This window comes from Neolamprologus brichardi, chromosome 18 (assembly GCF_056152115.1).
Source record: "Neolamprologus brichardi isolate AB-2024 chromosome 18, ASM5615211v1, whole genome shotgun sequence".
In the NCBI taxonomy this organism is placed as follows: Eukaryota; Metazoa; Chordata; class Actinopteri; order Cichliformes; family Cichlidae; genus Neolamprologus; species Neolamprologus brichardi.
Genome location: NC_142121.1, coordinates 32,841,395 through 32,857,424, shown reverse-complemented (window position 1 = coordinate 32,857,424; position 16,030 = coordinate 32,841,395).

The following is a 16,030-nucleotide window of genomic DNA, read 5'->3' as shown; positions in this document are numbered from 1 at the left end:
ACTGTCTTGACGAAATAAAGCGTTTTTGTACAACTTCATATAAATAGCTGTAAGTCTTGATAGAAGAAGCATACACACATATTTAAGGCGTTATCTTATACAGTTCAAGATCCCCGTGCTGGACAAACAAGTTTTGAAGCTGTTTGAGCTAAGATTTTCAAGTTATTCACATAATGAAAACCTATACTTTGTTTCGGGCGAGTTCCCCATTCAAATGCATGTAATCGTAGGAAACGCACTGTCTTGACGAAATAAAGCGTTTTTGTACAACTTCATATAAATAGCTGTAAGTTTTGATAGACGACTCAGACACACATATTTAAGGCGTTATCTTATACAGTTCAAGATCCCCGTACTGGGCAAACAGGTTTTGAAGCTGTTTGAGCTAAGATTTTCAAGTTATTCACATAATGAAAACGTATACTTTGTTTCGGGCGAGTTCCCCATTCAAATGCATGTAATCGTAGGAAACGCACTGTCTTGACGAAATAAAGCGTTTTTGTACAACTTCATATAAATAGCTGTAAGTCTTGATAGAAGAAGCATACACACATATTTAAGGCGTTATCTTATACAGTTCAAGATCCCCGTGCTGGGCAAACAGGTTTTGAAGCTGTTTGAGCTAAGATTTTCAAGTTATTCACATAATGAAAACCTATACTTTGTTTCGGGCGAGTTCCCCATTCAAATGCATGTAATCGTAGGAAACGCACTGTCTTGACGAAATAAAGCATTTTTGTACAACTTCATATAAATAGCTGTAAGTCTTGATAGAAGAAGCATACACACATATTTACGACGTTATCTTATACAGTTCAAGATCCCCGTGCTGGGCAAACAGGTTTTGAAGCTGTTTGAGCTAAGATTTTCAAGTTATTCACATAATGAAAACCTATACTTTGTTTCGGGCGAGTTCCCCATTCAAATGCATGTAATCGTAGGAAACGCACTGTCTTGACGAAATAAAGCGTTTTTGTACAACTTCATATAAATAGCTGTAAGTCTTGATAGAAGAAGCATACACACATATTTAAGGCGTTATCTTATACAGTTCAAGATCCCCGTGCTGGGCAAACAGGTTTTGAAGCTGTTTGAGCTAAGATTTTCAAGTTATTCACATAATGAAAACCTATACTTTGTTTCGGGCGAGTTCCCCATTCAAATGCATGTAATCGTAGGAAACGCACTGTCTTGACGAAATAAAGCGTTTTTGTACAACTTCATATAAATAGCTGTAAGTCTTGATAGAAGAAGCATACACACATATTTAAGGCGTTATCTTATACAGTTCAAGATCCCCGTGCTGGGCAAACAGGTTTTGAAGCTGTTTGAGCTAAGATTTTCAAGTTATTCACATAATGAAAACCTATACTTTGTTTCGGGCGAGTTCCCCATTCAAATGCATGTAATCGTAGGAAACGCACTGTCTTGACGAAATAAAGCATTTTTGTACAACTTCATATAAATAGCTGTAAGTTTTGATAGACGACTCAGACACACATATTTAAGGCGTTATCTTATACAGTTCAAGATCCCCGTGCTGGGCAAACAGGTTTTGAAGCTGTTTGAGCTAAGATTTTCAAGTTATTCACATAATGAAAACCTATACTTTGTTTCGGGCGAGTTCCCCATTCAAATGCATGTAATCGTAGGTAACGCACTGTCTTGACGAAATAAAGCGTTTTTGTACAACTTCATATAAATAGCTGTAAGTCTTGATAGAACAAGCATACACACATATTTAAGGCGTTATCTTATACAGTTCAAGATCCCCGTGCTGGGCAAACAGGTTTTGAAGCTGTTTGAGCTAAGATTTTCAAGTTATTCACATAATGAAAACCTATACTTTGTTTCGGGCGAGTTCCCCATTCAAATGCATGTAATCGTAGGAAACGCACTGTCTTGACGAAATAAAGCGTTTTTGTACAACTTCATATAAATAGTTGTAAGTCTTGATAGAAGAAGCATACACACATATTTAAGGCGTTATCTTATACAGTTCAAGATCCCCGTGCTGGGCAAACAGGTTTTGAAGCTGTTTGAGCTAAGATTTTCAAGTTATTCACATAATGAAAACCTATACTTTGTTTCGGGCGAGTTCCCCATTCAAATGCATGTAATCGTAGGAAACGCACTGTCTTGACGAAATAAAGCGTTTTTGTACAACTTCATATAAATAGCTGTAGGTTTTGATAGACGACTCAGACACACATATTTAAGGTGTTATCTTATACAGTTCCAGATCCCCGTGCTGGGCAAACAGGTTTTGAAGCTGTTTGAGCTAAGATTTTCAAGTTATTCACATAATGAAAACCTATACTTTGTTTCGGGCGAGTTCCCCATTCAAAATGCATGTAATCGTAGGAAACGCACTGTCTTGACGAAATAAATTGTTTATACAACTTCATATAAATAGCTGTAAGTCTTTATAGAAGAAGCATACACACATATTTAAGGCGTTATCTTATACAGTTCAAGATCCCCGTGCTGGGCAAACAGGTTTTGAAGCTGTTTGAGCTAAGATTTTCAAGTTATTCACATAATGAAAACCTATACTTTGTTTCGGGCGAGTTCCCCATTCAAATGCATGTAATCGTAGGAAACGCACTGTCTTGACGAAATAAAGCGTTTTTGTACAACTTCATATAAATAGTTGTAAGTCTTGATAGAAGAAGCATACACACATATTTAAGGCGTTATCTTATACAGTTCAAGATCCCCGTGCTGGGCAAACAGGTTTTGAAGCTGTTTGAGCTAAGATTTTCAAGTTATTCACATAATGAAAACCTATACTTTGTTTCGGGCGAGTTCCCCATTCAAATGCATGTAATCGTAGGAAACGCACTGTCTTGACGAAATAAAGCGTTTTTGTACAACTTCATATAAATAGCTGTAAGTTTTGATAGACGACTCAGACACACATATTTAAGGCGTTATCTTATACAGTTCAAGATCCCCGTGCTGGACAAACAGGTTTTGAAGCTGTTTGAGCTAAGATTTTCAAGTTATTCACATAATGAAAACCTATACTTTGTTTCGGGCGAGTTCCCCATTCAAATGCATGTAATCGTAGGAAACGCACTGTCTTGACGAAATAAAGAGTTTTTGTACAACTTCATATAAATAGCTGTAGGTTTTGATAGACGACTCAGACACACATATTTAAGGTGTTATCTTATACAGTTCCAGATCCCCGTGCTGGGCAAACAGGTTTTGAAGCTGTTTGAGCTAAGATTTTCAAGTTATTCACATAATGAAAACCTATACTTTGTTTCGGGCGAGTTCCCCATTCAAAATGCATGTAATCGTAGGAAACGCACTGTCTTGACGAAATAAATTGTTTATACAACTTCATATAAATAGCTGTAAGTCTTTATAGAAGAAGCATACACACATATTTAAGGTGTTATCTTATACAGTTCAAGATCCCCGTGCTGGGCAAACAGGTTTTGAAGCTGTTTGAGCTAAGATTTTCAAGTTATTCACATAATGAAAACCTATACTTTGTTTCGGGCGAGTTCCCCATTCAAATGCATGTAATCGTAGGAAACGCACTGTCTTGACGAAATAAAGCGTTTTTGTACAACTTCATATAAATAGTTGTAAGTCTTGATAGAAGAAGCATACACACATATTTAAGGCGTTATCTTATACAGTTCAAGATCCCCGTGCTGGGCAAACAGGTTTTGAAGCTGTTTGAGCTAAGATTTTCAAGTTATTCACATAATGAAAACCTATACTTTGTTTCGGGCGAGTTCCCCATTCAAATGCATGTAATCGTAGGAAACGCACTGTCTTGACGAAATAAAGCGTTTTTGTACAACTTCATATAAATAGCTGTAAGTTTTGATAGACGACTCAGACACACATATTTAAGGCGTTATCTTATACAGTTCAAGATCCCCGTGCTGGGCAAACAGGTTTTGAAGCTGTTTGAGCTAAGATTTTCAAGTTATTCACATAATGAAAACCTATACTTTGTTTCGGGCGAGTTCCCCATTCAAATGCATGTAATCGTAGGAAACGCACTGTCTTGACGAAATAAATTGTTTATACAACTTCATATAAATAGCTGTAAGTCTTGATAGAAGAAGCATACACACATATTTAAGGCGTTATCTTATACAGTTCAAGATCCCCGTGCTGGACAAACAGGTTTTGAAGCTGTTTGAGCTAAGATTTTCAAGTTATTCACATAATGAAAACCTATACTTTGTTTCGGGCGAGTTCCCCATTCAAATGCATGTAATCGTAGGAAACGCACTGTCTTGACGAAATAAAGCGTTTTTGTACAACTTCATATAAATAGCTGTAAGTTTTGATAGACGACTCAGACACACATATTTAAGGCGTTATCTTATACAGTTCAAGATCCCCGTGCTGGGCAAACAGGTTTTGAAGCTGTTTGAGCTAAGATTTTCAAGTTATTCACATAATGAAAACCTATACTTTGTTTCGGGCGAGTTCCCCATTCAAATGCATGTAATCGTAGGAAACGCACTGTCTTGACGAAATAAAGAGTTTTTGTACAACTTCATATAAATAGCTGTAGGTTTTGATAGACGACTCAGACACACATATTTAAGGTGTTATCTTATACAGTTCCAGATCCCCGTGCTGGGCAAACAGGTTTTGAAGCTGTTTGAGCTAAGATTTTCAAGTTATTCACATAATGAAAACCTATACTTTGTTTCGGGCGAGTTCCCCATTCAAAATGCATGTAATCGTAGGAAACGCACTGTCTTGACGAAATAAATTGTTTATACAACTTCATATAAATAGCTGTAAGTCTTTATAGAAGAAGCATACACACATATTTAAGGTGTTATCTTATACAGTTCAAGATCCCCGTGCTGGGCAAACAGGTTTTGAAGCTGTTTGAGCTAAGATTTTCAAGTTATTCACATAATGAAAACCTATACTTTGTTTCGGGCGAGTTCCCCATTCAAATGCATGTAATCGTAGGAAACGCACTGTCTTGACGAAATAAAGCGTTTTTGTACAACTTCATATAAATAGTTGTAAGTCTTGATAGAAGAAGCATACACACATATTTAAGGCGTTATCTTATACAGTTCAAGATCCCCGTGCTGGGCAAACAGGTTTTGAAGCTGTTTGAGCTAAGATTTTCAAGTTATTCACATAATGAAAACCTATACTTTGTTTCGGGCGAGTTCCCCATTCAAATGCATGTAATCGTAGGAAACGCACTGTCTTGACGAAATAAAGCGTTTTTGTACAACTTCATATAAATAGCTGTAAGTTTTGATAGACGACTCAGACACACATATTTAAGGCGTTATCTTATACAGTTCAAGATCCCCGTGCTGGGCAAACAGGTTTTGAAGCTGTTTGAGCTAAGATTTTCAAGTTATTCACATAATGAAAACCTATACTTTGTTTCGGGCGAGTTCCCCATTCAAATGCATGTAATCGTAGGAAACGCACTGTCTTGACGAAATAAATTGTTTATACAACTTCATATAAATAGCTGTAAGTCTTGATAGAAGAAGCATACACACATATTTAAGGCGTTATCTTATACAGTTCAAGATCCCCGTGCTGGACAAACAGGTTTTGAAGCTGTTTGAGCTAAGATTTTCAAGTTATTCACATAATGAAAACCTATACTTTGTTTCGGGCGAGTTCCCCATTCAAATGCATGTAATCGTAGGAAACGCACTGTCTTGACGAAATAAAGCGTTTTTGTACAACTTCATATAAATAGCTGTAAGTCTTGATAGAAGAAGCATACACACATATTTAAGGCGTTATCTTATACAGTTCAAGATCCCCGTGCTGGGCAAACAGGTTTTGAAGCTGTTTGAGCTAAGATTTTCAAGTTATACACATAATGAAAACCTATACTTTGTTTCGGGCGAGTTCCCCATTCAAATGCATGTAATCGTAGGAAACGCACTGTCTTGACGAAATAAAGCATTGTTGTACAACTTCATATAAATAGCTGTAAGTTTTGATAGACGACTCAGACACACATATTTAAGGCGTTATCTTATACAGTTCAAGATCCCCGTGCTGGGCAAACAGGTTTTGAAGCTGTTTGAGCTAAGATTTTCAAGTTATTCACATAATGAAAACCTATACTTTGTTTCGGGCGAGTTCCCCATTCAAATGCATGTAATCGTAGGAAACGCACTGTCTTGACGAAATAAATTGTTTATACAACTTCATACAAATAGCTGTAAGTTTTGATAGAAGAAGCATACACACATATTTAAGGCGTTATCTTATACAGTTCAAGATCCCCGTGCTGGGCAAACAGGTTTTGAAGCTGTTTGAGCTAAGATTTTCAAGTTATTCACATAATGAAAACCTATACTTTGTTTCGGGCGAGTTCCCCATTCAAATGCATGTAATCGTAGGAAACGCACTGTCTTGACGAAATAAAGCGTTTTTGTACAACTTCATATAAATAGCTGTAAGTCTTGATAGAAGAAGCATACACATATATTTAAGGCGTTATCTTATACAGTTCAAGATCCCCGTGCTGGGCAAACAGGTTTTGAAGCTGTTTGAGCTAAGATTTTCAAGTTATTCACATAATGAAAACCTATACTTTGTTTCGGGCGAGTTCCCCATTCAAATGCATGTAATCGTAGGAAACGCACTGTCTTGACGAAATAAAGCGTTTTTGTACGACTTCCTATAAATAGCTGTAAGTTTTGATAGACGACTCAGACACACATATTTAAGGCGTTATCTTATACAGTTCAAGATCCCCGTGCTGGGCAAACAGGTTTTGAAGCTGTTTGAGCTAAGATTTTCAAGTTATTCACATAATGAAAACCTATACTTTGTTTCGGGCGAGTTCCCCATTCAAATGCATGTAATCGTAGGAAACGCACTGTCTTGACGAAATAAAGCGTTTTTGTACAACTTCATATAAATAGCTGTAAGTTTTGATAGACGACTCAGACACACATATTTAAGGCGTTATCTTATACAGTTCAAGATCCCCGTGCTGGGCAAACAGGTTTTGAAGCTGTTTGAGCTAAGATTTTCAAGTTATTCACATAATGAAAACCTATACTTTGTTTCGGGCGAGTTCCCCATTCAAATGCATGTAATCGTAGGAAACGCACTGTGTTGACGAAATAAAGCGTTTATACAACTTCATATAAATAGCTGTAAGTCTTTATAGAAGAAGCATACACACATATTTAAGGCGTTATCTTATACAGTTCAAGATCCCCGTGCTGGGCAAACAGGTTTTGAAGCTGTTTGAGCTAAGATTTTCAAGTTATTCACATAATGAAAACCTATACTTTGTTTCGGGCGAGTTCCCCATTCAAATGCATGTAATCGTAGGAAACGCACTGTCTTGACGAAATAAAGCGTTTTTGTACAACTTCATATAAATAGCTGTAAGTCTTTATAGAAGAAGCATACACACATATTTAAGGCGTTATCTTATACAGTTCAAGATCCCCGTGCTGGGCAAACAGGTTTTGAAGCTGTTTGAGCTAAGATTTTCAAGTTATTCACATAATGAAAACCTATACTTTGTTTCGGGCGAGTTCCCCATTCAAATGCATGTAATCGTAGGAAACGCACTGTCTTGACGAAATAAAGCGTTTTTGTACAACTTCATATAAATAGCTGTAAGTTTTGATAGACGACTCAGAAACACATATTTAAGGCGTTATCTTATACAGTTCAAGATCCCCGTGCTGGGCAAACAGGTTTTGAAGCTGTTTGAGCTAAGATTTTCAAGTTATTCACATAATGAAAACCTATACTTTGTTTCGGGCGAGTTCCCCATTCAAATGCATGTAATCGTAGGAAACGCACTGTCTTGACGAAATAAAGCGTTTTTGTACAACTTCATATAAATAGCTGTAAGTCTTGATAGAAGAAGCATACACACATATTTACGGCGTTATCTTATACAGTTCAAGATCCCCGTGCTGGACAAACAGGTTTTGAAGCTGTTTGAGCTAAGATTTTCAAGTTATTCACATAATGAAAACCTATACTTTGTTTCGGGCGAGTTCCCCATTCAAATGCATGTAATTGTAGGAAACGCACTGTCTTGACAAAATAAAGCGTTTTTGTACAACTTCATATAAATAGCTGTAAGTTTTGATAGACGACTGAGACACACATATTTAAGGCGTTATCTTATACAGTTCCAGATCCCCGTGCTGGGCAAACAGGTTTTGAAGCTGTTTGAGCTAAGATTTTCAAGTTATTCACATAATGAAAACCTATACTTTGTTTCGGGCGAGTTCCCCATTCAAAATGCATGTAATCGTAGGAAACGCACTGTCTTGACGAAATAAATTGTTTATACAACTTCATATAAATAGCTGTAAGTCTTTATAGAAGAAGCAAACACACATATTTAAGGCGTTATCTTATACAGTTCAAGATCCCCGTGCTGGGCAAACAGGTTTTGAAGCTGTTTGAGCTAAGATTTTCAAGTTATACACATAATGAAAACCTATACTTTGTTTCGGGCGAGTTCCCCATTCAAATGCATGTAATCGTAGGAAACGCACTGTCTTGACGAAATAAAGCGTTTTTGTACAACTTCATATAAATAGCTGTAAGTCTTGATAGAAGAAGCATACAGACATATTTACGGCGTTATCTTATACAGTTCAAGATCCCCGTGCTGGGCAAACAGGTTTTGAAGCTGTTTGAGCTAAGATTTTCAAGTTATTCACATAATGAAAACCTATACTTTGTTTCGGGCGAGTTCCCCATTCAAATGCATGTAATCGTAGGAAACGCACTGTCTTGACGAAATAAAGCGTTTTTGTACAACTTCATATAAATAGCTGTAAGTTTTGATAGACGACTCAGACACACATATTTAAGGCGTTATCTTATACAGTTCCAGATCCCCGTGCTGGGCAAACAGGTTTTGAAGCTGTTTGAGCTAAGATTTTCAAGTTATTCACATAATGAAAACCTATACTTTGTTTCGGGCGAGTTCCCCATTCAAAATGCATGTAATCGTAGGAAACGCACTGTCTTGACGAAATAAATTGTTTATACAACTTCATATAAATAGCTGTAAGTCTTTATAGAAGAAGCATACACACATATTTAAGGCGTTATCTTATACAGTTCAAGATCCCCGTGCTGGGCAAACAGGTTTTGAAGCTGTTTGAGCTAAGATTTTCAAGTTATTCACATAATGAAAACCTATACTTTGTTTCGGGCGAGTTCCCCATTCAAATGCATGTAATCGTAGGAAACGCACTGTCTTGACGAAATAAAGCGTTTTTGTACAACTTCATATAAATAGCTGTAAGTCTTGATAGAAGAAGCATACACACATATTTAAGGCGTTATCTTATACAGTTCAAGATCCCCGTGCTGGACAAACAGGTTTTGAAGCTGTTTGAGCTAAGATTTTCAAGTTATTCACATAATGAAAACCTATACTTTGTTTCGGGCGAGTTCCCCATTCAAATGCATGTAATCGTAGGAAACGCACTGTCTTGACGAAATAAAGAGTTTTTGTACAACTTCATATAAATAGCTGTAGGTTTTGATAGACGACTCAGACACACATATTTAAGGTGTTATCTTTTACAGTTCCAGATCCCCGTGCTGGGCAAACAGGTTTTGAAGCTGTTTGAGCTAAGATTTTCAAGTTATTCACATAATGAAAACCTATACTTTGTTTCGGGCGAGTTCCCCATTCAAAATGCATGTAATCGTAGGAAACGCACTGTCTTGACGAAATAAATTGTTTATACAACTTCATATAAATAGCTGTAAGTCTTTATAGAAGAAGCATACACACATATTTAAGGCGTTATCTTATACAGTTCAAGATCCCCGTGCTGGGCAAACAGGTTTTGAAGCTGTTTGAGCTAAGATTTTCAAGTTATTCACATAATGAAAACCTATACTTTGTTTCGGGCGAGTTCCCCATTCAAATGCATGTAATCGTAGGAAACGCACTGTCTTGACGAAATAAAGCGTTTTTGTACAACTTCATATAAATAGTTGTAAGTCTTGATAGAAGAAGCATACACACATATTTAAGGCGTTATCTTATACAGTTCAAGATCCCCGTGCTGGGCAAACAGGTTTTGAAGCTGTTTGAGCTAAGATTTTCAAGTTATTCACATAATGAAAACCTATACTTTGTTTCGGGCGAGTTCCCCATTCAAATGCATGTAATCGTAGGAAACGCACTGTCTTGACGAAATAAAGCGTTTTTGTACAACTTCATATAAATAGCTGTAAGTTTTGATAGAAGAAGCATACACACATATTTAAGGCGTTATCTTATACAGTTCAAGATCCCCGTGCTGGGCAAACAAGTTTTGAAGCTGTTTGAGCTAAGATTTTCAAGTTATTCACATAATGAAAACCTATACTTTGTTTCGGGCGAGTTCCCCATTCAAATGCATGTAATCGTAGGAAACGCACTGTCTTGACGAAATAAAGCATTTTTGTACAACTTCATATAAATAGCTGTAAGTTTTGATAGACGACTCAGACACACATATTTAAGGCGTTATCTTATACAGTTCAAGATCCCCGTGCTGGGCAAACAGGTTTTGAAGCTGTTTGAGCTAAGATTTTCAAGTTATTCACATAATGAAAACCTATACTTTGTTTCGGGCGAGTTCCCCATTCAAATGCATGTAATCGTAGGAAACGCACTGTCTTGACGAAATAAATTGTTTATACAACTTCATACAAATAGCTGTAAGTTTTGATAGAAGAAGCATACACACATATTTAAGGCGTTATCTTATACAGTTCAAGATCCCCGTGCTGGGCAAACAGGTTTTGAAGCTGTTTGAGCTAAGATTTTCAAGTTATTCACATAATGAAAACCTATACTTTGTTTCGGGCGAGTTCCCCATTCAAATGCATGTAATCGTAGGAAACGCACTGTCTTGACGAAATAAAGCGTTTTTGTACAACTTCATATAAATAGCTGTAAGTCTTGATAGAAGAAGCATACACACATATTTAAGGCGTTATCTTATACAGTTCAAGATCCCCGTGCTGGGCAAACAGGTTTTGAAGCTGTTTGAGCTAAGATTTTCAAGTTATTCACATAATGAAAACCTATACTTTGTTTCGGGCGAGTTCCCCATTCAAATGCATGTAATCGTAGGAAACGCACTGTCTTGACGAAATAAAGCGTTTTTGTACAACTTCATATAAATAGCTGTAAGTTTTGATAGACGACTCAGACACACATATTTAAGGCGTTATCTTATACAGTTCAAGATCCCCGTGCTGGGCAAACAGGTTTTGAAGCTGTTTGAGCTAAGATTTTCAAGTTATTCACATAATGAAAACCTATACTTTGTTTCGGGCAAGTTCCCCATTCAAAATGCATGTAATCGTAGGAAACGCACTGTCTTGACGAAATAAATTGTTTATACAACTTCATATAAATAGCTGTAAGTCTTTATAGAAGAAGCATACACACATATTTAAGGCGTTATCTTATACAGTTCAAGATCCCCGTGCTGGGCAAACAGGTTTTGAAGCTGTTTGAGCTAAGATTTTCAAGTTATTCACATAATGAAAACCTATACTTTGTTTCGGGCGAGTTCCCCATTCAAATGCATGTAATCGTAGGAAACGCACTGTCTTGACGAAATAAAGCGTTTTTGTACAACTTCATATAAATAGCTGTAAGTTTTGATAGACGACTCAGACACACATATTTAAGGCGTTATCTTATACAGTTCAAGATCCCCGTGCTGGGCAAACAGGTTTTGAAGCTGTTTGAGCTAAGATTTTCAAGTTATTCACATAATGAAAACCTATACTTTGTTTCGGGCGAGTTCCCCATTCAAATGCATGTAATCGTAGGAAACGCACTGTCTTGACGAAATAAAGCGTTTTTGTACAACTTCATATAAATAGCTGTAAGTCTTGATAGAAGAAGCATACACACATATTTACGGCGTTATCTTATACAGTTCAAGATCCCCGTGCTGGACAAACAGGTTTTGAAGCTGTTTGAGCTAAGATTTTCAAGTTATTCACATAATGAAAACCTATACTTTGTTTCGGGCGAGTTCCCCATTCAAATGCATGTAATTGTAGGAAACGCACTGTCTTGACAAAATAAAGCGTTTTTGTACAACTTCATATAAATAGCTGTAAGTTTTGATAGACGACTCAGACACACATATTTAAGGCGTTATCTTATACAGTTCAAGATCCCCGTGCTGGGAAAACAGGTTTTGAAGCTGTTTGAGCTAAGATTTTCAAGTTATTCACATAATGAAAACCTATACTTTGTTTCGGGCGAGTTCCCCATTCAAAATGCATGTAATCGTAGGAAACGCACTGTCTTGACGAAATAAATTGTTTATACAACTTCATATAAATAGCTGTAAGTCTTGATAGAAGAAGCATACACACATATTTAAGGCGTTATCTTATACAGTTCAAGATCCCCGTGCTGGACAAACAGGTTTTGAAGCTGTTTGAGCTAAGATTTTCAAGTTATTCACATAATGAAAACCTATACTTTGTTTCGGGCGAGTTCCCCATTCAAATGCATGTAATCGTAGGAAACGCACTGTCTTGACGAAATAAAGCGTTTTTGTACAACTTCATATAAATAGCTGTAAGTTTTGATAGACGACTCAGACACACATATTTAAGGCGTTATCTTATACAGTTCCAGATCCCCGTGCTGGGCAAACAGGTTTTGAAGCTGTTTGAGCTAAGATTTTCAAGTTATTCACATAATGAAAACCTATACTTTGTTTTGGGCGAGTTCCCCATTCAAATGCATGTAATCGTAGGAAACGCACTGTCTTGACGAAATAAAGCGTTTTTGTACAACTTCATATAAATAGCTGTAAGTTTTGATAGACGACTCAGACACACATATTTAAGGCGTTATCTTATACAGTTCCAGATCCCCGTGCTGGGCAAACAGGTTTTGAAGCTGTTTGAGCTAAGATTTTCAAGTTATTCACATAATGAAAACCTATACTTTGTTTTGGGCGAGTTCCCCATTCAAATGCATGTAATCGTAGGAAACGCACTGTCTTGACGAAATAAAGCGTTTTTGTACAACTTCATATAAATAGCTGTAAGTCTTGATAGAAGAAGCATACACACATATTTACGGCGTTATCTTATACAGTTCAAGATCCCCGTGCTGGGCAAACAGGTTTTGAAGCTGTTTGAGCTAAGATTTTCAAGTTATTCACATAATGAAAACCTATACTTTGTTTCGGGCGAGTTCCCCATTCAAATGCATGTAATCGTAGGAAACGCACTGTCTTGACGAAATAAAGCGTTTTTGTACAACTTCATATAAATAGCTGTAAGTTTTGATAGACGACTCAGACACACATATTTAAGGCGTTATCTTATACAGTTCCAGATCCCCGTGCTGGGCAAACAGGTTTTGAAGCTGTTTGAGCTAAGATTTTCAAGTTATTCACATAATGAAAACCTATACTTTGTTTCGGGCGAGTTCCCCATTCAAAATGCATGTAATCGTAGGAAACGCACTGTCTTGACGAAATAAATTGTTTATACAACTTCATATAAATAGCTGTAAGTCTTTATAGAAGAAGCATACACACATATTTAAGGCGTTATCTTATACAGTTCAAGATCCCCGTGCTGGGCAAACAGGTTTTGAAGCTGTTTGAGCTAAGATTTTCAAGTTATTCACATAATGAAAACCTATACTTTGTTTCGGGCGAGTTCCCCATTCAAATGCATGTAATCGTAGGAAACGCACTGTCTTGACGAAATAAAGCGTTTTTGTACAACTTCATATAAATAGTTGTAAGTCTTGATAGAAGAAGCATACACACATATTTAAGGCGTTATCTTATACAGTTCAAGATCCCCGTGCTGGGCAAACAGGTTTTGAAGCTGTTTGAGCTAAGATTTTCAAGTTATTCACATAATGAAAACCTATACTTTGTTTCGGGCGAGTTCCCCATTCAAATGCATGTAATCGTAGGAAACGCACTGTCTTGACGAAATAAAGCGTTTTTGTACAACTTCATATAAATAGTTGTAAGTCTTGATAGAAGAAGCATACACACATATTTAAGGCGTTATCTTATACAGTTCAAGATCCCCGTGCTGGGCAAACAGGTTTTGAAGCTGTTTGAGCTAAGATTTTCAAGTTATTCACATAATGAAAACCTATACTTTGTTTCGGGCGAGTTCCCCATTCAAATGCATGTAATCGTAGGAAACGCACTGTCTTGACGAAATAAAGCGTTTATACAACTTCATATAAATAGCTGTAAGTCTTGATAGAAGAAGCATACACACATATTTAAGGCGTTATCTTATACAGTTCAAGATCCCCGTGCTGGGCAAACAGGTTTTGAAGCTGTTTGAGCTAAGATTTTCAAGTTATTCACATAATGAAAACCTATACTTTGTTTCGGGCGAGTTCCCCATTCAAATGCATGTAATCGTAGGAAACGCACTGTCTTGACGAAATAAAGCGTTTTTGTACAACTTCATATAAATAGTTGTAAGTCTTGATAGAAGAAGCATACACACATATTTAAGGCGTTATCTTATACAGTTCAAGATCCCCGTGCTGGGCAAACAGGTTTTGAAGCTGTTTGAGCTAAGATTTTCAAGTTATTCACATAATGAAAACCTGTACTTTGTTTCAGGCGAGTTCCCCATTCAAATGCATGTAATCGTAGGAAACGCACTGTCTTGACGAAATAAATTGTTTATACAACTTCATACAAATAGCTGTAAGTTTTGATAGAAGAAGCATACACACATATTTAAGGCGTTATCTTATACAGTTCAAGATCCCCGTGCTGGGCAAACAGGTTTTGAAGCTGTTTGAGCTAAGATTTTCAAGTTATTCACATAATGAAAACCTATACTTTGTTTCGGGCGAGTTCCCCATTCAAATGCATGTAATCGTAGGAAACGCACTGTCTTGACGAAATAAAGCGTTTTTGTACAACTTCATATAAATAGCTGTAAGTCTTGATAGAAGAAGCATACACACATATTTAAGGCGTTATCTTATACAGTTCAAGATCCCCGTGCTGGACAAACAGGTTTTGAAGCTGTTTGAGCTAAGATTTTCAAGTTATTCACATAATGAAAACCTATACTTTGTTTCGGGCGAGTTCCCCATTCAAATGCATGTAATCGTAGGAAACGCACTGTCTTGACGAAATAAAGCGTTTTTGTACAACTTCATATAAATAGCTGTAAGTTTTGATAGACGACTCAGACACACATATTTAAGGCGTTATCTTATACAGTTCCAGATCCCCGTGCTGGGCAAACAGGTTTTGAAGCTGTTTGAGCTAAGATTTTCAAGTTATTCACATAATGAAAACCTATACTTTGTTTCGGGCGAGTTCCCCATTCAAAATGCATGTAATCGTAGGAAACGCACTGTCTTGACGAAATAAATTGTTTATACAACTTCATATAAATAGCTGTAAGTCTTGATAGAAGAAGCATACACACATATTTAAGGCGTTATCTTATACAGTTCAAGATCCCCGTGCTGGACAAACAGGTTTTGAAGCTGTTTGAGCTAAGATTTTCAAGTTATTCACATAATGAAAACCTATACTTTGTTTCGGGCGAGTTCCCCATTCAAATGCATGTAATCGTAGGAAACGCACTGTCTTGACGAAATAAAGCGTTTTTGTACAACTTCATATAAATAGCTGTAAGTTTTGATAGACGACTCAGACACACATATTTAAGGCGTTATCTTATACAGTTCAAGATCCCCGTGCTGGGCAAACAGGTTTTGAAGCTGTTTGAGCTAAGATTTTCAAGTTATTCACATAATGAAAACCTATACTTTGTTTCGGGCGAGTTCCCCATTCAAATGCATGTAATCGTAGGAAACGCACTGTCTTGACGAAATAAAGCGTTTTTGTACAACTTCATATAAATAGCTGTAAGTCTTGATAGAAGAAGCATACACACATATTTAAGGCGTTATCTTATACAGTTCAAGATCCCCCTGCTGGGCAAACAGGTTTTGAAGCTGTTTGAGCTAAGATTTTCAAGTTATTCACATAAT